This window comes from Salmo salar, chromosome ssa08, assembly GCF_905237065.1.
Source record: "Salmo salar chromosome ssa08, Ssal_v3.1, whole genome shotgun sequence".
NCBI classification, from domain to species: Eukaryota; Metazoa; Chordata; class Actinopteri; order Salmoniformes; family Salmonidae; genus Salmo; species Salmo salar.
The window spans coordinates 724,658-750,039 of NC_059449.1; positions in this window are offsets into that span (position 1 = coordinate 724,658).

Sequence of the window (25,382 nt, forward strand, 5' to 3'; positions counted from 1 at the left end):
TATCGATCAGAATAGGTGATTGGAATAAGTGTCCTTTTACACAATGGTCTGTTGAACTCCAACACCATGATTGACAGTAAGCTTATTTCCTGGGTGATCCATTAATAATGGTGCATATTCATAGTGCACCACCCATCCAGCCCTAGTTTTCTCCATCTATATTTAAATAAAATGCAAATAGTAAAATATAGCTGCAAGCAGCAATGTCGGGGTTCAAGCTGTGGACCCAATGTGCCACCATCAGGACAAATTGGACACATTGCCCTAAATTTGCTAAATCTGTGCTCCTTATCACGCTTGCCAAATATCAGAAGTTAAAATTAAACAGATCATGCAATATACATATTTTTGATTATTTTTTTATGATGTTGATACATTTTTCCACATTTTGTTGAGCTACAAAGTGGGATTGAAATTGATTTAATTGTAATTTTTTGTCAGTGATCTACACAAAATACTTTGTAATGTAAAGTGGAAGAAACATTCAGACTTTTTTTGGATGAATGGAAAATAAAACACAAATATATTTTGAATTGAGTATTCAACCCCCTGAATCAATGCATGTTAGAAGCAACTTTGGCAGCGATTACAGCTGTGAGTCTTTCTGGGTAAGTCTCTAAAACCTTTGCACACCTGGATATTACTATATTTGCCCATTCATTCTTAAAACAAATTCTTCAAGCTCTGTCAAGTTGGTTGTTGATCATTGCTAGACAGCCATTTCAAGTCTTGCCATAGATTTTCAAGCCAATTAAAGTCAAAATTGTAACTCGGCCCTGCTGAAAAGGGGATTTGTCTCCCAGTTTCTGTTGGAAAGCAGACTTAACCAGGTTTTCCTTTAGGTCTTTGCCTGTGCTCAGCGCTATTCCTTTTCTTTTTATCCTAAAAAACAACTCATTAGTCCTTGCCAATGACAAGCATACCCATAACATGATGCAGCAACAACCATGCTTATAAATATGAAGACTGGTACTTAGTGATGTGTTGTGTTGAATTTGCCCCAAACTAGAGGTCGACCGATTAATCGAATGGCCGATTAATTAGGGCCGATTTCAAGTTTCATAACAATCGGTAATCGGTATTTTTGGCCACCGATTTGCCAATTCATTTTTATTTTTTTTACACCTTTATTTAACTAGGCAAGTCAGATTAAGAACACATTCTTATTTTCAATGATGGCCTAGGAACGGGGGTTAACTGCCTTGTTCAGGGGGGATTCGTTTTTGCAGCCTTCTGGTTACTAGTCCAACTCTCTAACCACCTGCCTTACATTGCACTCCACGAGGAGCCTGCATGGCAGGCTGACTACCTGTTACGCGAGGGCAGCAAGAAGCCAAGGTACGTTGCTAGCTAGCATTAAACTTATCTTATAAAAAACGATCAATCTTAACATAATCACTAGTTAACTACACATGGTTGATGATATTACTAGTTTATCTAATGTGTCTTGCGTTGCATATAATCGATGCGGTGCCTGTTAATTTCTCATCGAATCACAGCCTACTTCAACAAACGGGTGATGATTTAACAAGCGCATTTGCGAAAAAAGCACTGTCGTTGCATCAATGTACCTAACCATAAACATCAATGCCTTTCTTTAAAATCAATACACAAGTATATATTTTTAAACCTGCGTATTTAGTTAATATTGCCTGCTAAAATGAAATTGTGTCACTGCTCTTGCGTTCATTGCCTGGCTCGTTGCGAACTAATTTGCCAGAATTTTACGTAATTATGACATACCATTGAAGGTTGTGCAATGTAACACGAATATTTAGACTTAGGGATGCCACCCGTTAGATAAAATACAGACCGGTTCCGTATTTCACTGAAAGAAAAAAAAACGTTTTGTTTTCGAGATGATAGTTTCCGGATTTGACCATATTAATGACCTAAGGCTCGTATTTCTGTGTGTTTATTATATTACAATTAAGTCTATGATTTGATAGAGCAGTCTGACTGAGCGGTGGTAGGCACCAGCAGGCAAGTAAGCATTCATTCAAACAGCACTTTCGTGCGTTTTGCCAGCAGCCCTTCGCAATGCATTGCACTGTTTATGACTTCAAGCCTGTCAATTCCCAAGATTAGGCTGGTGTAACCGATGTGAAATGGCTAGCTAGTTAGCGGGTGCGCGCTAATAGCGTTTCAAACGTCACTCGCTCTGAGACTTGGAGTAGTTGTTTCCCCTTGCTCTACATGGGTAACGCTGCTTCGAGGGTGGCTGTTGTCGATGTGTTCCTGGTTCGAGCCCAGGTAGGAGCGAGGAGATGGACGGAAGCTATACTGTTACACTGGCAATACTATAGTGCCTATAAGAACATCCTGTACTGGTCAAAGGTATATGAAATACAAATCGTATAGAGAGAAATAGTCCTATAATTCCTATAATAACTACAACCCAAAACTTCTTACCTGGGAATATTGAAGACTCATGTTAAAAGGAACCACCAGCTTTCATATGTTCCCATGTTCTGAGCAAGGCGCTTAAACGTTAGCTTTCTTACATGGCACATATTGCACTTTTACTTTCTTCTCCAACACTTTGTTTTTGTATTATTTAAACCAAATTGAACATGTTTCATTATTTATTTGAGGCTAAATTGATTTTATTGATGTATTATATTAAGTTAATATAAGTGTTCATTCAGTATTGTTGTAATTGTCATTATTACAAATAAATAAAATAAATTGTAATAAAAAATAGTCGGATTAATCGGTATCGGCTTTTTTTGGCCCTCTAATAATCTGTATCGGTATCGGTGTTGAAAAATCATAATCGGTCGACCTCTACCCCAAACATAATGCTTTTGTATTCAGGACAAAAAGTTGATTACTTTGCCACATTTTTTGCAGTATTTAGTGTCTTATTGCAAACAGGATGCATGTTTTGTAATATTTGTATTCTGTACAGGCTTCCTTCTTTTCACTCTGTAATTTAGGTTCGTTTTGTGGAGTAACTACAATGTTGTTGATCCATCCTCAGTTTTTTCCTATCACAGCCATTTAACTCTGTAACTGGCTTAAAATCACATTTTACATTACATTTTAGTCATTTAGCAGACACTCTTATCCAGAGCGACTTACAGTAGTGAATGCATACATTTCAAACATGTTTTTTTTTTTTTCTCTCTGTACTGGTCCCCCATGGGAATCAAACCCACAACCCTGGCACTGCAAACACCATGCTCTACCAACTGAGCCACACGGGATCACCATTAGCCTCATTTTGAAATCCCTGAGTGGTTTCCTTCCTCTCCGTCAACTGAATTAGAAAGACTCTTGTATCTTTGTAGTGAATAATTGTTGACTCAAGACATTTCAGCTTTTCATTTGACTAAAAACATAATTCCACTTTGATATTATGAGGTATTGTGTGTAGATCAGTGACATAAAAAAATATATATTTTAAATTCAGGCTGTAACACAACAAATTAGCTAGACTCATATCCCTTAGCATATAATATTGCCTTGAGAGAGCTTGGTCCATAGATGCTATACATAAAGTTTCATCTAGATCTTCCTAGCAGTTCTGGGGGAATTCAAAATGGCAAGAAATCCATCATGGCGGACTTCATGGGCCATTTAGGAAGATTTGTTGCTTGTGGGGAGAGGGACATGAGTATCAAATTTCAGGACTGTGTCACACAGGCTGGGGCGAGGGGATTGACCTTTCAAAGTTTGCATTTGAAATAGATTGTTATCGCTCCACCATGTAGCCAATATGCATGGCAAGCAATGGTTTCTAGAGGCACTTCTACCTATATTTAAATATAATTCAAATAACAAACACGATTTGTCTACGATCTCTCTCAAAGAGGAGGTCCTTCTAGGGAAGGGTTCATCTCTTTGTGTTAACAACATAAGAAACAGGGGTTTCTGGGAAGGGGGGCAACTCCATGCATTAAGCCCCTTGCTTAAACAAGCTTGCATGTTAGGTCCCATTCATCCCTCGCTCCCTCAGCCAAGCTAAAGTTTATGAATGAGATTTCAATTACCAACAAAAGTCTTTTGTCACAAATATCAATCCATGTCTGTATTTACACTTTTATAACATTGTTATTCATGGTTATAATGGGTGAGATATTGTTAGTAGGGAAAATATCAGTTCTTCATGCCAGTAAGAAATAAAGTGGTCACTTGATGTATTCTGACAATGAATTGAAAATGTTTCACAACACCAGTAATGCAAAATGCTTTTTAACATTATGATAAGAATTTAAGAATTTGTCCTTAACTAACTTGCCTAATTAAACAAAGGTTAAATAAAATAAAACATGAAAGTGAAGGGATTTTCAAGGACTACAGAGGAAATATGAGAGTTCTCACACACACTTTTGGCATAGGCAAGTTGCATCAATTCCATATATTTAGGCAAATTAGGCTAGACTATTCATCATTGTGGGTCAGATTAAAGTTTGCAGTTCCGAGGACAAGATGAGGGCCACCTTGGTTTAAAAGTTGCCCTTCATTTGCATACAATTTTATCAATTGTCAGGGAGCCATGGGTGTGCATTGTTGATCCAACATTGGAGGAGGACAGTGCTCCAGTCTAACCATTTTATCAGCGGAGGATAAAGTAAACCTTGGGATTTACAAGTCGACTAAAGAAGTGCTCTTGCCCCGACCATGGTCCTTGTCTCTTGCATCATTAAAAAATATATATATTTCAATCTATCCATAGAAATGTTGGCCATTTTCAGCCCTGTTGCCATTCTTAAAAACACCTTTGGACCCACCATTTAAATGTTGACCATTTCAGCCTTCTTGCCCTCCTTTAAAAATATTTGGACCCATTTCAATTTGGCCATTTTTTTTACCTGGACTCTGATAACTCAATTATGGCAGGGCCTCTGACTTTCCCTCACATAGAAAATAAAGTGTCTTCCGACTAGTGGGGAGTTGATTTTGTCCAGCTTGTGCCTTAAATGCTCTTCCCTTGTCTCTCGATAACTCAACTAATCTCCTCCCCAACCCCTGTCCCTTCACTCTTTCTTTAAGTAAGTTGTATGGCATTGCTTTCCAAGAGAGCGGTGAGAAAAGAGAGGTGAAAAAGAAAGTGAGAAACTCATAGTGTTTTTTTGCTAGGGTTGCCCCATTGTGGTGGGCCTGAATGGGAGGACAATCTCTGGTTCCTTGGGTTTCATCCTTGAGTGATTCGGAAGAAAAATAATCACCCCCATGAAATCAAAGTGTTCTCTATAGAAGGGAAGGACTAACGCTGCTTGCTGGGCACCCCAGGCCCCTTTCCCCCAGGCCCTCTCCCCTCTTCAGCCCAGGTCAGGGAGCCCTGTTACCGTTTTCTTCTCCTGCTTCCACCAACAAGTACACTTTTACACACGCACGCACACTAATTAGCCAGAGTGTCCCATGGGTGCGGGTTAAAGCAAAGAGAGTGAGGGATCTGCAGGTGTCCTTGTGTGGACTAGAGGATGGATGGATGGATAAATGGACAACGCCAGCTACTGACCAAAAGGGGAAGACAAAGTGCCCACGCAGATGGAAAAGTGATAATAAGATAAAAGAGGAGGGCTTTTGAAAGAATACTTTGGTCCCAACAGCCCCAATATTGGTTTAAGTCCGTGCTCTAAACACAAAGTTTAGTTGAGAAAAAAAGACTCCCTGTTCAGCCAGATGAAAAAGATTTAGTGACAGCACTCACCATGAACAATAATAAATTGAACACAGAAACAAAGGATCCCCGCCTAAAAAACATTTATTGTCATGTAAACTGATTCTCAATGAGTGAGCTTTCAATGTCTCACTGGTTAGATAATGTTTATCTTTTGCATTAATATCACACACTGAACTTTCACAAACAAGAGTTCCCTCCTTACAGGAATGTTGAAACTGAACAAAATACCACTTTGAACTGATTTTAACACAAAGGAATGTACAAGTGTAAAGCACATGGAGAGTTTGTTACATATGAGCACCAAAAGCATTGGGACAGTGACATATTATTTGTTGTTTTGTCTCTGTAGTCCAGCACTTTGGATTTGATTTTTTTTTTACCCATATCAGGTGAACCATTTATAAATTATAGCACTTTTGTACATAGTCCCCCTGTCACGTCCTGACCATAGTAAGATGTTATTTTCTATGGTAGAGTAGGTCAGGGCGTGACAGGGGGTGTTTTTCTATGTTTTCTATTTCTATGTGCATGTTCTAGTTTTGTATTTCTATGTTGGTTTTGTTTGGGATGATCTCCAATTAGAGGCAGCTGGTCCTCCTTGTCTCTAATTGGAGATCATACTTAAGTAGGGTTTTTTTCCACCTGGGTTTTGTGGGAGATTAATTTTGAGTAGTGTATGTTTCACCTCTGTGTCACGGTTTGTTGTTTTTTGTCATTCAGTTTATTTGTGTATTGCATAGTTTCACAGTATAAATAAAATGTGGAACGACACACACGCTGCACTTTGGTCTCCTCCTTTCGACAACCGTGACACCCCCATTTTACGGGACCAAAAGTATTGTGAAAAATGTATTTATATGTGTATTAAAGTAGTCAACAGTTTAGTATTTGGTCCCATATTCCTAGCACACAATGATTACATCAAGCTTGTGACTCTACAAACTTGTTGGAAGCATTTGCTGTATTATTGGTTGGTTCAGATTAACACTAATGAATGGTAAATAATGTATTAGGTCATTTTGGAGTCACTTTTATTGTAAATAAGAATTTAATATGTTTCTAAACACATCACACCATGATAACGGATGGTCCTGAATGAATCGTGAATAATGATGAATGAGAAAGTTACAGACACACAAATATCATACCTCCAAGACATGCTAACCTTTTACCATTACAATAACAGGGGAGGTTAGCATTGTTGGGGGGGTATGATATTTGTGTGTTTATAACTTTCTCACTCATATATACAGTACCAGTCAAAAGTTTGGACACCTACTCATTCCAGTGTTTTTCTTTATTTTTACTATTTTCTACATTGTAGAATAATAGTGAAGACATCAAAACGATGAAATAACAGATACGGAATCATGTAGTTAACAAAAAAGTTTTAAACAAATCCAAATATATGTTATATTTGAGATTCTTTAAAGTAGCCACCCTTTGCCTTGATGACAGCTTTGCAGTCTTGGAATTCTCTCAACCAGCTTCATGAAGTAGTCACCTGGAATGCATTTCAATTAACAAGGGTGCTTTAAAAGTTAATTTGTGGAATTTCAAAATCTACAAAGAAATGGTTAATTGACCAAAACAATTATACATTTTGCCATGGCCATCTCAGTCTCGGGACTTGAGCCCCATTGAAAACCTGCGGTTTGAATTTAAGAGGGCAGTCCATGAGCGCAGATGAAGGATATCAAGGATCTGGAAATATTCTGTATTGAGGGATGATCTAAGATCCCTCCCAATGTGTTCTCCAATCTCATAAAACATTTTAGAAAAAGGCTCAGTGTCGTTATCCTTGCAAAAGGAATGTGCTGGAGTATTGAAAACAGGGGATACAATATTTTTTGGGGAAATGTTGTTAAGTTTAGTATTTGGTCCCAAATGACTACATCAAGCTTGTGACTCTACAAACTTGTTGGATGCATTTTAAGTTAGTTTTGTTTGTGTTTCAGATTATTTTTACCCAATAGAAATGAATGGTAAATAATGTATTGTATCATTTTGGAGTCACTTTTATTGTAAATATGAACAGAACATGTTTCTAAACACTTCTACATTAATGTGGATGCTACCATGACTATGGATAATCCTGAATGAATCGTGAATAATGATGAGTGAGAAAGCTACAGAGGGTCAAAGATCATACCCCCAAAACATGCTAACCTCCCCTGCTATTGGTAATGGTGAGATGTTTGCATGTCTTGAGGGTATGATCTTTGACCCAAACATAATCTCTTTCTCTGAGTATTAGTATAAAATAATATAATTTCCTAATTTGTTAGACACTACAATATAGCTCAGTATTTAAAATATATATTTTATAGTCATTATTGCTCATCTTTATCAAGTGATCCAATAATTCTGGACCCCACTACAGTGCCAAAATATAGATATTTTTTTTTATCTTACCCATCTACATACAATACCCCATAATGACAAAGTGAAAACATGTTTTTAGAAATTTTAGCAAATTTATTGAACATTTAATACAGAAATATCTCATTTACATAAATATTCACACCCCTAAGGCAATGCATGTTAGAATCCCCTTTGGCAGTGATTACAGCTGTGAGTCTTTCTGGGTAAGTCTCTAAGGGCTTTGCACACCTGGATTGTAAAATATTTGCACATTATTATTTTAAAGATTCTTCAAGCTCTGTCAAGTTGGTTGTTGATCATTGCTAGACAACCATTTTCAAGTCTTTCCATAGATTTTCAAACCGATTAAAGTCAAAACTGTAACTAGGCCACTCAGGAACATTCAAGTCATCTTGGTAAGCAATTCCAGTGTATATTTGGCCTTGTGTTTTAGGTTACTGTCCTGCTGAAAGGTGAATTTGTCTCCCAGTGTCTGTTGGAAAGCAGACTGAAGCTGACTGATCCTCTAGGATTTTGCCTGTGCTTAGCTCTATTCCGTTTATATTAATCAAAAAATAAAATAATGTAATATGGTTCTAATTCAAGAAGTCTTGAATAACTAACTTTTTCCAAAGGAGTATTATAATTTTCTTTCAGCAGCAATTATTCGATAAAGCTCATTATGAAAGTGAATCATGGTAAGGGTTTCAACATGCTGAATTGGGGTTTAACTCGATCTTGTACTCTATGAGGATATGGATGTGGATTAAAATATCCAAATCTATGGTGGAACACACTGGTTAAAAGTTAGTAAGTGTACCTTCTTCCTTAGTCTTGAGCTAAGTGGTACTTGGTCACACAAGGAAGAACATTTCTCTGCAGACAGATCCTATGTTTCGTTATGGGACTGCAATATGGCGGCCATGTTGGATCCATGCCTCCACGGCTGTTTCCGTCTCCCAAAGGAAACTCTGAGGATGGAATGTTGCTGCTCATTCACGTTATAAGGATCAAAACCATTGGCCATAGCCACTGGAATGTGTCTGAGGCACAATCAGATGGAACATCAGTCTGATGGTTTTAGGTTTGTGCAAAAATGTTAGGTTTGTGCAAAAAACTTAAACAGGGATAGGCCATCCTGTATGTCAACTAGTCAGAATTCCCGGCATTTCACCCACCTTCCATCCCTGTTGATGTCAAACTTTCGAGCCAGCATCTCCCACTCGTAGTCATCGAGGTGCACACACAGACCTTTCAGTACTTCCTGGAACTCCTCCTGGCTCACAAACCCCATCCTATAAGGATACATCTCCTCAAACTCCCCCCGCAACTCATCCAATGACAGCTTCACCTAGGCCAGTGTAGAGGGAGGGAAATAATGGTAGATTATAGTATGTAAGGGTCGTTATCAAGGGTGTGAATACTGGTGTGATTAACCCATACAATGAAAAGTGCTTTGAGCACCTGTGGTAAATTAAGGTTACTTGCGTAACTCCGGATCTCTGATATTATTTTATTTTTTATTTAACCTTGATTTTGACAGAGAAGACGTATTGAGACCTTTGTCTCTTTTCCAAATGCGTCCTGTCTTATACAATATAAAATACACATTAAACACAATATATATATACATTAGAATACATTATGAGTGAGATATCTCACGTGGGGATTTGCTATGATCACCTACTCTTGGAAGAATCTATCAAAAGCATATGTTGGACAGTGGCGAATGAGGGTAGCCCCTCACTTTCCTTTATAATGAGCCGCTCTTGCCCTCAGGTTATTTTCAAACAAGCTTTTCTTCCTCGTGCTTTTGCGATCAGGGGAATGAGGTGAGACATCTCACTCATAATATCAGAGAACCAGGGTTACGGAAGTAACCTTAAGTTCTCTTTCAATTATTCATTTCGATATCTCACATGTGGGAATATGGCCAACTCTTGTATCACAAAGATATGCCCTCTGAAGCCAGGGTAGTCTCAAAGATCAGTCTCAGAGGTAGTCTCAGAGGTCCCGATAACTGAGGGAGTATGCACCATGAAGGTGCAGAGGCAACCAATTGGGACAAAACCTCAAAACAAAGTGAGGGGAAGCCCAATACAAGGCACACACAATCTCAGTTTAAAACAGTGCCCAAGAGGTAAACTCCTCTGTAGGAAAGGGCCTTTTTATGCCCCTCCGAAGGCTATCACCCACGCCACTATAAGTCAATATAATAGTCCCCATGATCCGGCAGGATATCGTTGGAGAGAGAAGGGCCCACCCTCTTCAAGAGTGGTTGCCAATGAGCGAAGAGCATGACACCCTCGCCTGACATCCTTGCCTGACACCCTTGCCTGACACCCTTGCCTGACACCCTTGCCTGACACCCTTGCCTGAGCTCTCCTACCAATCCAAATAGATGAGTACTGGACAACTACGAGGACACCCTTCTAGGGAAGGTGACAGGCGAAAATCCATAGGCTCCACGGTGCGATAATGAGAAAAAGTCAACCCAGGCCAAAGATGGGGTTAGGTACATTAACCTGAAAAAACTCTGGGAAGACTGCAGACGTGAACAGTGGCTAGCACAGCCCACACATACGCTTAGGGATGCCTAGGGCAGTAGCAAAGCTAAAGATGGAGGAATATTACATCTCCACGCTTTTCAGAGGCTAGTAGCTGCTGTGAAAGGGTCGTATGCACAATTGACACTTCTCAGGACGAACTAAAGGCTTAGAGATTGGCCATAAGCAACGTGTCCCCCTCAGAGACAAAACAACAGTTCTACATGAACTGTATCACTTTCTGGGCCATGAAATTACCTTACACGTTTCATTTTGTAATTAAAATAAATCTGCCATTTTTAAAGCAAAGTCCTCCTCCTTCCCTGACTTTTCCTAATTGCTCAGTGGTCAGAATTTTGCACCCTCTAACAACCACTGTGATTATTATTATTTGACCCTGCTGGTCATATATGAACATTTGAATATCTTGGCCATGTTCTGTTATAATCTCCACCCGGCGCAGCCAGAAGAGGACTGGCCACCCCTCACAGCCTGGTTCCTCTCTAGGTTTCTTCCTAGGTTCTGGCCTTTCTAGGGAGTGTTTCCTAGCTACCGTGCTTCTACACATTGCTTGCTGTTTGCGGTTTTAGGCTGGGATTCTGTACAGCACTTTGTGACATCAGCTGACGTAAGAAGGGCTTTATAAATACATTTGATTGATTGATTGATTGATTGATTGATTGATCCTGCTGCTCTGATTGGATAAAGCAAAGCTGCCTCCGTTCACTCGCTTCATATTTCACCCAATCACTTCTCACAGCATGTTTCAGTCTGATCATTTAGATTGCTGCTGCTGTGACGTTCGTCGTCGAAAGGAGTAGACCAAAGCACAGCATGGTAAGTGCTCATGATATTTCTTCAATTAACTCAGAACACTAAAACAAAACAATAAACAACGGAAAACGAACGTCACGTTCTGCAGGCTAACTGAGCTGTACAAAAAACAAGATCCCACACTGAAGGAGGGAAAAAGGGCTGCCTAAGTATGATTCCCAATCAGAGACAACGATAGACAGCTGCCTCTGATTGGAAACCATACTAGGCCAATCAACGAAAAAGACAACATAGAAATATAACACATAGACTGCCCACCCCACACCCTGACCTAACAAAATAGATAAATAAACCGTCTCTCTCAGGTCAGGGCATGACAGTACCCCCCCCCCCCCCAAAGGTGCGGACTCCGGGTGGGCATCTACCCATGGTGGCGGCTCCGGTTCGGGGCGTAGCCCCCGCTCCGCCCACTGATCCCTCCGCTTTTGTGCCACCGGACCGTGGATCATCGTCGGAGGAACCGGACCGTAGATCATTGCCGGAGGCTCTGTGCTGCAGGCCGCCGCTGGAGGCTCTGTGCTGCAGGCCGCCGCTGGAGGCTCTGGGCTGCAGGCCGCCGCTGGAGGCTCTGGGCTGCAGGCCGCCGCTGGAGGCTCTGGGCTGCAGACTGCCACTGAAGACTCTGGACTGCAGAACGTCGCTGAAAACTCTGGACTGCAGAACGTCGCTGAAGACTCTGGACTGCAGACGGTCACTGAAGACTCTGCAATGCAGACCGTTGCTGAAGGTTCCGGACTGTGGGCCATCTCAGGAGGTTCCGAACTGTGGACCGTCTCAGGAGGTTCCGGACTGTGGACCGTCTCAGGAGGTTCCGGACTCTAGGCCATCTCAGGAGGTTCCGGACTGGGGACTGTCACTGCAGGCTCCATGCCATGGATCATCACTGCAGGCTCCGCGCCATGGATCACCACTGGAGGCTTTGTGCCATGGATCATCACTGGAGGCTCTGGGCCATGGATTATCACTGGAGGCTTCGTGCCATGGGTCACCCCTACAGGCTCCGGGCCATGGATCATCCCTACAGGCTTCTTGCCATGGATTATCACTGGAGGCTCCGGGCCATGGATTATCACTGGATGCTTCGTGCCATGGATCATCACTACAGGCTCCGGGCCATGGATCATCACTGGAGGCTTCGTGCCAGGGATCATCACTGGAGGCTTTGTGCCATGGATCATCACTGGAGGCTTCTTACGTGGAGCCAGAACAGGTCTCACCGGACTAGGGAACGTCGCCGGAAGCTCTGGACTGGGAAGGCGCACTGGAGGCCTGATGCGTGGGGCTGGCATAGGTGGCGCCATACTGGTAACACGCACCTCAGGGCGAGTGCGAGGAGCATGAACTGGGTGTACTAGGCTGGATAGACTCACTGTAGGCCAGGTACGTGGAGCAGGCACAGGATATACTGGGCCGTGGAGGTGCACTGGAGGTCTCGAGCGTAGAGCTGGCACAACCCGTCCTGGCTGGATGCTTACTTTTGCCCGGCAAATGCGGGGCGCTGGCACAGGACGCACTGGGCTGTGAATACGCACTGGCGACACAGTGCGCAGAGCCGGCGCAGGATATCCTGGACCGAGAAGGCGAACTGGAGACCAGGAGCGCAGAGCTGGCACCACCCTTCCTGGCTGAATGCTCAACCTAGCTCGGCAAATGCGGGGCGCGGGCACAGATCGCACCGGGCTGTGAATGCAATCTGGCGACACAGTGCGCATCACCGCATAACACGGTGCTTGCTTAGTCACTTTCTCCCCACGGTAAGCACGGGGAGTTGGCTCAGGTCTCCACCCTGACTCTGCCAATCTCCATGTGTACCCCATTTGGGGGGGCTGCCTCTCGCACTTGCCTCGTGGTTGGTATAGTGCCTCGTAATATCGCCGCTCCGCTTTCGCCGCCTCAATCTCCTCTTTAGAACGGCGATACTCCCCAGCCTGCCTCCAGGGTCCTTTCCCGTCCAGTATCTCCTCCCAAGTCCACTGGTCCATTCCACACTGCTTGGTCTTATTGTGGTGGGATCTTCTGTGATGATCGTCAAAAGGAGTAGACCAAGGTGCAGCGTGGTAAGTGCTCATATTTCTTTATTGTAACTCAGAACACTAAATCAAAATAATTAACCACGAAAAAATGAATGTCACATTCTGCAGGCTTACTGAGCTGTACAAAAACAAGATCCCACACTGAAGGAGGGAAAAAGGGCTGTCTAAGTATGATTCCCAATCAGAGACAACGATAGACAGCTGCCTCTGATTGGAAACCATACTAGGCCAATCAAAGGAAAAAAACAACATAGAAATATAACACATAGAATGCCCACCCCACACCCTGACCTAACAAATTACAAAAATTAAACATCTCTCTCAGGTCAGGGCATGACAGCTGCATCCTGTTAGCCTGCCACTATAATAAATCAATAGGTGAGGATGTTTGCTAGCAAGCTATCAATGCGCAGAAGCGCATTCTGACTGAGTCACAGCAAACTGCCTGTCTATAAACGAGGAGATAGGCATTTTGCCAACATCTACTTAGGAATAATCCAGTGTTGTAGTACGAGTCCGGTCTCGGGATCACACGTTGAGTGTCTTGGTCTTGGATACATTTTTACTCGGTCTTGACTCGGTCTCAGACAATGAGGACTCATAATTTCTTCGAGACTAGCTGAGACCAGCCAAGTAATCAGCCCCCATTTATCCCAATAATTCTAGCAAAACTATGTCAGGTTGACATGACAGGCAGCAGGCATATCAATCTTCCAATGCCTATCTGTGTTTCTTCTATAGCCTGCAGAAGTGCCCTGTGCCTGCATCGCCAGCCCATGGCCGTGCCACAATTTAGATAAAAAATACCCGCCAAAACATAGTACGTCCATGCACACATACACTTCATTCTTCCAGCTCGAGATCATGTCAGTGAAATCAGCCATCATCCATTTCACTTATGACAACCATAAATAAGTTCTGTGCCAGAAAACACAAAAAAGCACACTGCAGTGTGCAAATATTGCACAACTTCAATCACCGAGACGGTTGGGACCACTTCAAACTTTTCCCGTCATGTGGAGAGGAAACAAATGGAGAGCAAAGTTGAGAAGCTAGTTAGCTAACTACTAATAGCTAGCATAAAATAATCAAAAATAGTGTGCTGATTAGCAGTGGCTATCTTTTTTCTTCTTTTTTTACCTTTAATTAACTAGGCAGGTCCGTTATTAAGAACAAATTCTTATTTTCAATGACGGCCTAGGAACAGGGGCAGAACGACAGATTTTTACCTTGTCAGCTCAGGGATTTGATCTCGCAACCTTTCCAACACTCTAACCACTAGGCTACCTGCCACCCCTATCTATGATGGATTCTGCAGTAGACAGTACACACAAATATGTAGATAGCCATCATAATTTGTGGTAATGTTAACTAGCTAGCTAACTACTGTTATAGCAACTGTAGTTAGCTAGGTAGCTAGCTAATAGAAAGGCATGAAATGAACACCTGCCAAATGAGAATACATTTTGGAGGGAGTCCAACAAGCATTTGGGAACAATATACAGAGATAAAAGAGAACTTTACCTATGTCAACTGGATTATAATATTCATTCTATCAATTTATGACGTTCTGGTGAGCAAGGGTTTATTTAGTCTTCTGGGGCAACAAGTAATGACAAAAGAGAAGCTGCATGGATCAAATGATAGACAAGTTGACTAACAAATAGCCTACCAAAAAGGTCAGAAATCTCTGCCTCAGGCCCAGAGAGGTGCATTTTGAAAAATTAAGACATAACATTGCTTCTCGTGTAATGTGTTCATCATTACGTGAATTAAAAGTTCAACAATATTTGTTTGATTTAATTGGTGCAGCGACTTTGATTAGCTAGAGTTCATAGATTTGATGTTAATATTACAAGGGATCTTATGGAATATTGTTTTTCAGATTCAGGGAGTACAAGGCGGGACAGCAGGCACTAGATACTACACAGCCAAGTCTGGCAGCATTTGCACAGACAATTCTGCTGTACAATCCAAATTCTCCAAGACAACAACAAATCCACCAGGCCATCATTAACAATGCAATAATTGTCTGCATTCTGCCATTGTCAATCGTGGAAAATGACCACTTCAAGCACTTTCTTAAAGTATTGGACAACAAATACACCCCAATTGGAAGATGGACCATAACAGAGAAACTCATCCTGGTGTTGGTTGGGAAGGTAAAGGACACTATCACAGAGAAGCTACAGAGTCAACCGTCTGTGTCCATTACAGCCGAAATATGGTCTGGCCGCATCTTACACTCCTTCTTAGGAGTTACCACTCACAGTTATAAGCTGGAGTCCTTCCTCCTAGACTGCAGGTGGTTCACAGGGCAGCATGCTGCAGAAAACATAACTATAACTTTTTATGAAATCGTCGATGAATATCGCATCACAAATAAAGTAGCTTATGTTATCACAGATAATGCAGCAAATATGAAATGTGCATTCAAAGTGAAGCTGCCACAGCAGGAGGAGCACAGTGAAGAAAGTGACGACAGTGAAAATGGGAACCTGCACGATGAACATCTGTGGGAGGATGTATCATGGGATGACGAGGAGAACATCGACCTCCTGAGATCCAGACAGCGACTCTCCTGTTTTGCTCACTCCCTACAGCTAGTGATACATGATGGGATGAAAGAAGTCAAGGCCATTTCACTAGCCATCGCCAAGACATCAAGGTTCAGTACACTGCCACTTCCTGGAATAGGATGCTCAAGTAGCTGCAGGCCCGCAAGGCTCTTGACCACAGGGCCCTCACAGATATGTGCAGCGTGGACTTCGAGAATGTGGTTTTTACCACTCGCGAATGGAACCAACTGAAAGAATTGAGTGCAGTTCTTGCACCATTCTCTGAGGCAATGGAGCTTACAGAAGGAGATAAGTCTATCACCATAAGTATGATGGTTCCAACTGTCTTGAATCTGAACACTCACCTGCTCCAGATGGAGGAGTCAAGAAGACAGTGCCGGCCATTAGCAAAGGCCCTTCGACAGTCTCTACTAAAAAGATTCTCAGGGGCCTCCTGAGTGGCGCAGTGGTCTAAGGCACTGCATCGCAGTGCTAGAGGCGTCACTACAGATCCAGGTTTGATCCCGGGCTGTGTCGCAGCTGGCCGCGACCGGGAGACCCATGAGGCGGCGCACAATTGGACCAGCGTCGTCCGGCTTAGGGGAGGGTTTGACCAGCTGGGATGTCCTCGTCTCATTGCGCTCTAGCAACTCCTTGTGGTGGCTGGGCGCATGCATGCTGACTTCGGTAACCAGCTGTACGGTGTTTCCTCCGACACATTGGTGCGGCTGGCTTCCCGGGTTAAGCAAGCAATGCGGCTTGATGGGGTCGTGTTTCGGAGGACGCATGGCTCTCGACCTTCGCCTCTCCCAAGTCCGTACGGGAGTTGCAGCGATGGGACAAGACTGTAACTACCAATTGGATATCACGAAATTGGGGAGAAAAAGGGGTAAAAAGTAACCCAAAAAATATAAATAGTAATTTACAATTCTCAGGAATCTTTGTGAGAATGAAAAGGGTCATGGAGTGAGGGAGAGCAAGCTTTTGGCCATGATGTGTACTTCCTTGCCGCCATGCTGGATCCACAGTTTGGCCTCAGCTGGGTTGATCTAGATGTTACCAACAATGGGAATGCAACATTGCAGAAGTTCGGAGATTATCTGAAGAGGACACTAATGGGTAAGTACATTCTTTAATCCCATGACTTTCTCTTGACTGTAGACTACTTTGTGCTCTGAAAAAACATTAATCTTGAGTGGACTATCCCTTTAAATGTATTCAGTATGAAGTCACGCAATTTCAATAGTTACAAGATGATGTGCTATGATTATTTTTTGTTTGTTCCTTTATGTTTTCCAGACACCTTGATCACTGTTCACTGATCAATGCACTTGTATTTCTGAAATGCAATCATACCCTGTTGTAGTTGATCTCTGATAAGAGCTACACCCATCCATTCACTTTCCTCAAGAAAATTAGGGGCACAAGATAATGTGTGAAATGCATACAATCTAAGTCTCAAACAGCTTGACCTGGTATGAAATCGCTTCATTGAAACTGGTAATGTGATTTGAAATGCCAGCAATATACAGTTGAAGTCGGAAGTTTACATACACCTTAGCCAAAAACATTTAAACTCAGTTTTCACAATTCCTGACATTTAATCTGAGTAAAAAATCCCTGTTTTAGGTCAGTTAGGATCACCACTTTATTTTAAGAACGTGAAATGTCAGAATAATAGTAGAGAATATGAAGACCAATTACTGAAAAAAACATCAGAATTTGGCTGCATGTCTAAACTCAGCCAAGTTAGCATAGAAGTCTGGTGTGAATTTAAATCTGAGGAAAGGCTCAGTTAGTTTGTCCTCCAATTTAAACGCACATTCTATGTATGTAGTGATTAATCCCACTTGCACATGTTACTGACGCAAGTCAGTCATTTGAAATGCAATTTTTTTAGATAAACGGTTTGACTTCTGTCACTTAGTAAATAATCCAGTTTAGTGGATTTAGTTTCAAAATAATCGATATGTTCTTCTGAAATATGAACACAGAAATTCTGGACATTTTGAATTCTTATGGTGGCGGTTTTTCAAAATTACAATCATGGTCTTGAATTGGACTCGCATTTTTCTGGTCTCAGTCTTGACTCGGTCTCGGACCCCTCGTCCCCCTCCCGGTCTTGGTCTTGACTCAGACTCGATTCGCTCCGGCCTTGGTCTTGAATCGGTCTCGCTTTAGGTGGTCTCGAACACAACACTGATATAAGCCCTGCATGTCGATAGCTGCCAGGACTGGTCGTAAGCAGAGTTGTAAACTGCCGACCGGAAAATTACTGCTTATCGATGGGCTCGAAGAGGGAAAGCATCCCAATTTTTCCTGGGTGTGTCAGCTCTTTCATCCCAAACGGCACGGGCAAGGTCTTTTGGGATGGGGTCTCCCAGGGCTCTCACAGGGGCATCGCTTATACCAGGCTGCAGTAAGTCAGTCTGGATAAATGCGGGAAGCGAGCTTTCTCAGGACAGAGCATCTAGCGCCATGACCTAAGTTGTTATATATATTGCTTGACAACTTAGGTTATGGCGCAGTCACAAGTTTGAACACACCTACTCATTCAAGGGTTTTCTTTATTTTTACTATTAGAATAATAGTGAAGACATCAAAACTATGAAATAACACATATGAAATCACGTATTAACCAAAAAAGTGTTAAACAAATCAAAATATATTTGAGATTTGAGATTTTTCAAAGTAGCCACTCTTTGCCTTGATGACAGCTTTGCACACTCTTGGAATTCTCTCAACCAGCTTCATGAGGTAGTCACCTTTCAATTAACTGGTGCGCCTTGTTAAAAGTTAATTTGTGGAATTTCTTTCCTTCTTAATGCGTTTGAGCCAATCAGTTGTGTTGTGACAAGGTAGGGGTGGTATACAGAAGATAGCCCTATTTGGTAAAAAAAACAAATCCATATCATGGCAAGAACAGCTCAAATAAGCAAAGAGAAATGACACAGTCCATCACTACTTTAAGGCATGAAGATCAGTCAATCCGGAAAATTTTAATAACTTTCAAAGTTTCTTCAAGTTCAGTCGCAAAAACCATCAAGCACTATGATGAAACTGGCTTTCATGAGGACCGCCACAGGAAGACACAAAATAACATCTGCTGCAGAGGATACATTCATTAGAATTACCAGCCTCAGAAATTGCAGCCCAAATAAATGTAACAGACAAATCTCAACATCAACTTTTCAGAGGAGACTGCATCAGGCCTTCATGGTCGAATTGCTGCAAAGAAAACACTATAAAAATGGACACCAATTAGAAGAAGAGACTTGCTTGAAACACGAGCAATGGACATTAGACCGGTGGAAATATTTCCTTTGGTCTGGTGAGTCTAAAGTTGAGATTTTTGGTTCCAACCGATGTCTTTGTAAGACGCAGAGTATGTGAACAGATGATCTCCGCATGTGTGGTTCCCACCGTGAGGCATTGAGGAGGAGGTGTGATAGTGTGGGGGTGCTTTGCTGGTGACACGGTCTTTGATTTATTTAGAATTCAAGGCACACTTAACAAACATGGCTACCACAGCATTCTGCAGCAATACGCCATCCTATTTGGTTTGCGCTTTGATGGGACTATCATTTGTTTTTCAACAGGACAATGACCCAACACACCTCCAGGATGTGTAAGGGCTATTTGACCAAGAACCAGAGTGATGGAGTGTTGCATCAGATGACCTGGCCTCCACAATCACCCGACCTCAACCCATTTGAGATGTTTTGGGAAGAGTTGGACCGCAGAGTGAAGGAAAAGCAGCCAACAAGTGCTCAGCATATGTGCAAACTCCTTCAAGACTGTTGGACAAGCATTTCAGGTGAAGCTGGTTGAGAGAATGCCAAGAGTGTGCAAAGTGGTCATCAAGGCAAAGGGTGACTACTTTGAAGAATCTCAATATAAAATATATATTTTTTGATTTGTTTAACACTTCTACATGTGTTTAACACTTCTACATGTGTACTTCTACTACATGATTTCATATGTTTTATTTCATAGTTTTGATGTCTTCACTATTATTCTATAATGTAGAAAATAGTAAAAATCAAGAAAAACCCTTGAATGAGTAGGTGGGTCCAAACTTTTGACTCGAGAGTACCAGGTAGCTCTCCACCTTTTCCCTAAGATCCAAAGTAAAGAAACAAATTACTATACTGACTGATCTCTAGCTCAATGGAGCCAAGTCGTCTTTGCCATGTAGAGGGAAAAAAACATCCAGAGTAAGTCCTGGAAACCTGTCCTCCCATAGAGCGGAGTAGTTAATATGGTTCGTGTTCCCCTTCCTTGTTGTACAGAGTAGCAGTGCCCTCTGGTGAGAAAACCAGAGTGGCGCATACCAGAGCTGGCTTGAATGTGATAGTTCGCTCTATAGCAGTCAGAGGGAAAAAGGCCATAGGCAAGGGGAAAAGGGTCACAGAGGATGGCGAAAGACAGATTGCAGTCCTGCTCCGTGTGGTGGTGAGACTGGAAGGAGAGATGAAATGCAGACTTCTGTCCCTTGCTGAAAACCCGAGAAGATCCCTGGGGGAGAGCCTGAAGGAGGGAGGCAGTCGGGGGGAACAAAAAGTGTGTCTCCTCCATTTTCTCATGTGAGCACGGTCACTAAAGTGAGCTGCTGCACAGCGAATATGGTTCTGTCTAAACACAGCCTGCCTTTCACTGCTGCGAACTCTGAGATGGGAAGGAGTGGCAACAGTTAAACCCAAAGTGAGAGGGTAGGGCAGAGAGCTGTTGGCCTTGCACTTTATCCTTCTCAGCCGCTAGCGCTACGCCCTAAGTTGTCCAACCCTTCTTCAAATCAAATCAAAATCAAATCAAATTTATTTATATAGCCCTTCTTACATCAGCTGATATCTCAAAGTGCTGTACAGAAACCCAGCCTAAAACCCCAAACAGCAAGCAATGCAGGTGTAGAAGCACGGTGGCTAGGAAAAACTCCCTAGAAAGGCCAAAACCTAGGAAGAAACCTAGAGAGGAACCAGGCTATGAAGGGTGGCCAGTCCTCTTCTGGCTGTGCCGGGTGGAGATTATAACAGCACATGGCCAAGATGTTCAAATGTTCATAAATGACCAGCATGGTCAAATAATAATAATCATAGTAGTTGTCGAGGGTGCAACAAGTCAGCAACTCAAGAGTAAGTGTCAGTTGGCTTTTTAGCCGATCTTTACCGCTCCTGCTGTCTCTAGAGAGTTGAAAACAGCAGGTCTGGGACAGGTAGCACGTCCGGTGAACAGGTCAGGGTTCCAGCAGGTCTGGGACAGCAGGTCTGGGACAGGTGGCACGTCCGGTGAACAGGTCAGGGTTCCATAGCCACAGGCAGAACAGTTGAAACTGGAGCAGCAGCACGGCCAGGTGGACTGGGGTCAGCAAGGAGTCTTCATGCCAGGTAGTCCTGAGGCATGGTCCTAGGGCTCAGGTCCTCCGAGAGAGAGAAAGAAAGAAAGAAAGAGAGAAAGAAAGAGAGAATTAGAGAGAGCATATTTAAATTCACACAGGACACCGGATAAGACAAGAGAAATACTCCAGATGTAACAGACTGACCCTAGCCCCCAGACACATTAACTACTGCAGCATAAATACTGGAGGCTGAGACAGGAGGGGTCAGGAGACACTGTGGCCCCATCCGATGAAACCCCCGGACAGGGCCAAACAGGCAGGATATAACCCCACCCACTTTGCCAAAGCACAGCCCCCACACCACTGGAGGGATATGTCCAACCACCAACTTACTATCCTGAGACAAGGCCGAGTATAGCCCACAAAGATCTCCGCCACGGCACAACCCAAGGGGGGGCGCCAACCCAGACAGGAAGACCACGTCTTCCATTAGCAGAGTTAGGATGGCGGATCCTTGCTGTAGCTGTAGCATATACTGTAGACTCCTTCCTTACAGGTTTGGCCTGGTTTAGGGGCCTAGCCTGAGTCTTGGCAGACTGCTGCGTCACCGGGGATCTCAGTCCACCAAGGCCAGCTTGTTGCTCCCTCCCAGCTGTGAGGCTGGGGCGAGATGCAGGAACCAACGGGCTGCCATGGGGCCCGGGTCTGTGTGCAGGCAGAAGAGGGAGTGCCTTCTTCCCTTTCAGCGAGCTAGCCAAGTTAGCCTTGCAGTGAGGGATAACCGAGTCTTAATAGCTAGCCGTGAGCTAACTACCAACTGAGACTGAGAAGTAGAAAATTAACTTTTTTACACAAAACAAAAACCTTCAGGTTAGTACTCAATGTCTCGACAGGGTCTGAAGACCTACACTCTGCATTGAAATCCTTAACGGTTCACTTGTGAGCAGCTAAGCAGGAAAACTGGTATCGAGTCGATCTGAGGAGAACTAGAGAGTAATGCTCGTCGTGAGGAAGAGAAGCGAGAATAACGTCTCCAACAAATAATTGAAAGAGAACATATATTCAGCATGGGAGAGTGGGAAATGTGGGGAACCGGTGTCTATATGTGTTTCAAAATGATTTAATCGCAGATAAGACATTTAACTTGTTTAGTATAGTCCGTTTGTAACTGTACTCACTACTTGTAGCTGTATAGTCCGTTTGTTTGTGTTTTTGGTCTTGGGTAGCTTAATGTTCCGGTTGGTAGCTAGTTAGCACTCACTCACGTGGCTGCTAGCACCTTCATGAAAAGGGGCATGAGGGAAGCCTTATAATATTATGTTTTTCTAAGTTGTGAGGTCGCCTGGGAGCAGGCAATGTTGAAAAGTAATCTTTAGACATGCTGTACTGTTCTTAAATGTAATTTGTAATTGAGTAAAACAAGCAGACAACAATATATATTTTTTTGCTGTGAGCCAATGGGGTAACCTAGGTAACCACATGTTGTTTTCCCCACAGACGGGGGCGGTCTAAAACCAACTGGGACTATGGGGAATGATATTTGCTTCGGAAGATTTTGGAAGTATCTACATACATTAAGTGTTATAAATGGGTTATGGTGTGCAGAGCCGGTGGCCTAGTGGTAAATCTCCTGGCTCACGACACATATACAGTATATAGCCTATACCACTCTCCCCACCAGAGATAGAGGTTCAAACCCAGCTCCAACCCTTCAAGCTGTTTGTCCAGTCTGTCATTTCAAATCTGGAAAATATGTAAGTGGAATTCCACTCTCCTTTGTTAATCCTTAAAAGTTGTGCTTTGTTTAAAGTGTGATGATTATTATTATCATGATCACAGGGAAGGTAGAAGGGAAGAATGTTGATCCGAAATGGGGAAGTTGGGAGATTCTCTGAGAGTTGCACCAAAGCTGAGTGGCCTCCCCCTCCAATTTCACGAGTGGGGATATGGTGATATGGTGATAGGGAGACAGGAGTGGAGATCCTCTGTTTCTCCCACGTGAAGGACAAAGCTCTCTCTGCTGGGTGAGTGTGAGCAGCAGGTCCCTCTAGGGAACTCCCATGGCCCCCTGTTCTCATACCCACCCACCCAACAGCCATCAGTCCCCCTAACACACACACAAACACACACACACACACACACACACACACACACACACACACACACACACACACACACACACACAGTGCTGTAACCTTAAACAAGCTGATCCCAACTGAGCTCACATTAGACAGATGCGGGTAGCACAGTGTTGTGTGTGTGTGTGTGTGTTGAAGGCGATAGGGGCTTACCCTTGTGTGTTTTGTAAGTCCCCTCTACCCCGCTCTTATCTTCCCACCCATGCCCCCTTACCCCTACCTTGGCACACACGCCGTCTGCAAGTATGTTAGACACACATTGGAGCTTTCTGGAGCATTGCCGGAGATTCTCATCCCCTTTCTTCAGGGGGCTGCGCTTGGCGTTGGGAATGCACGAGGACTTGGGAGAGTAGCCAAAGTGGCGCGCAAGCTGCAAGAAATCCAGCGTCCTGTCCTGGTTGGTAATCAAAGTGACCCAAAGATGTCGGATCTCCCCCGGCTCACTTCGGGGTGCATGTCAAATCTGCAGGATGAAAATATGAAAATAGAGCGGGAGAGAAAGAACAACAGAGTGAGAAAGGGATGGAGAAAGAAGAGGGGGACAATTCCCACTACATATAGATGAATAACTACTATCTCACAGGGTTTAAGGGCCCCCTTTTGGCTTGACCCCCCCCCACTCCCCACTTCACCAATAACAATGCCAAAACTTGGCAGCCAACCCAGCACATAAGCAACAGTTTCCCATCAGAGAGCAAGCAGATATCTTAGGCCTTGTTGGCATCGACTGGGAAGCACTGTGAAAGAGCAGACATGAATGGGTCTGTAAGAAATGTAAAAACAACAACAACAAAAAACATGTCTACACCATTACACTCCCTGACTCTCAGCTCCATGAGAATATGTTATTGATGAGTAAAGAAGCCCTTTGAAGAAAAACAGATTTAACCCAGATAATGGAGATGGAAATATGTGAGATATAACATGTTTTCAAATGACAAAGCCTAAAATATATATATAAAAAAGCCCCAAAAAACTGAGTTGAGTGGAAAATATTACAGATAGCGGGAGTATCTCAGAAGGGAAAGCTTTAACTGGCTAGATGTGGTATATTAGCTGCGGACCTGCTGGATTCTGACTAAGTTGTTGTACTAAGACTCTGGAAGGGTAGGGTGAGGGTCCCCCCTGCCAAGGGATGAAGGGTTTACCTTTTTGCAGTTGGCACAACCCTCAATATGCTCACCCGCACTGAGAACCCCAATGCCACGAGATTATGCAAATCCATGGAAATGTTCTATTCAACACTACCTCTATTTAGGGCAGCCACTGGGATATCCCAGGCCAAAAATGAATAGATAGAATAAGGAGGGAAACAATATAAAGGAGAAAACAAGTGGGAAAGGGTCAAAAGAAGACTCAGATAAATGAACAATATATTTTTTTTAAATGTTCCCCAAACTTAGAAAAAGTGTCCCCAGTCTCGTAGTCTTTGTCACTCTTCTTTGGTAGTGGGATTCTGAGAGACATGGAGCCCAATGCAGAACAGAGCATGACATGGGAACACCAAAACAAGCGTGCAATACGCCTTAGAAAATGGTCTGCCTGTGCTCTCAAGAAAAACAAAATCACAGTAAATGCTTTGTTATTCATGGGAAAAAAATAACAGGCTTGTTAACTCCCACAATTAAGGCATCATTTGCCAGGAGACAGTGCTGCTTCTGTTGGCCATTGTTTTTGTGGACAAAAGGTCTCCAAAGCGACCCTCAGATCAGTGCTTATGACTGTGTGAGTATCGCGAGGGTGGCTTTGGTTATCATGTGGCACCACAACAAGGGGCACTTGTGTCACGAGGAGAGACAGGGTTGTGTGACATCTGAGAAGTACTAAAAATGAATCAGTTGATTTGACACGGTGGTAAGACAAAGAGGCAGTATGCATTCAATGACTCTGTGACACTATTGAGAAATACTCCCCGGAACTGAGGGCATATAATGCATTTTGA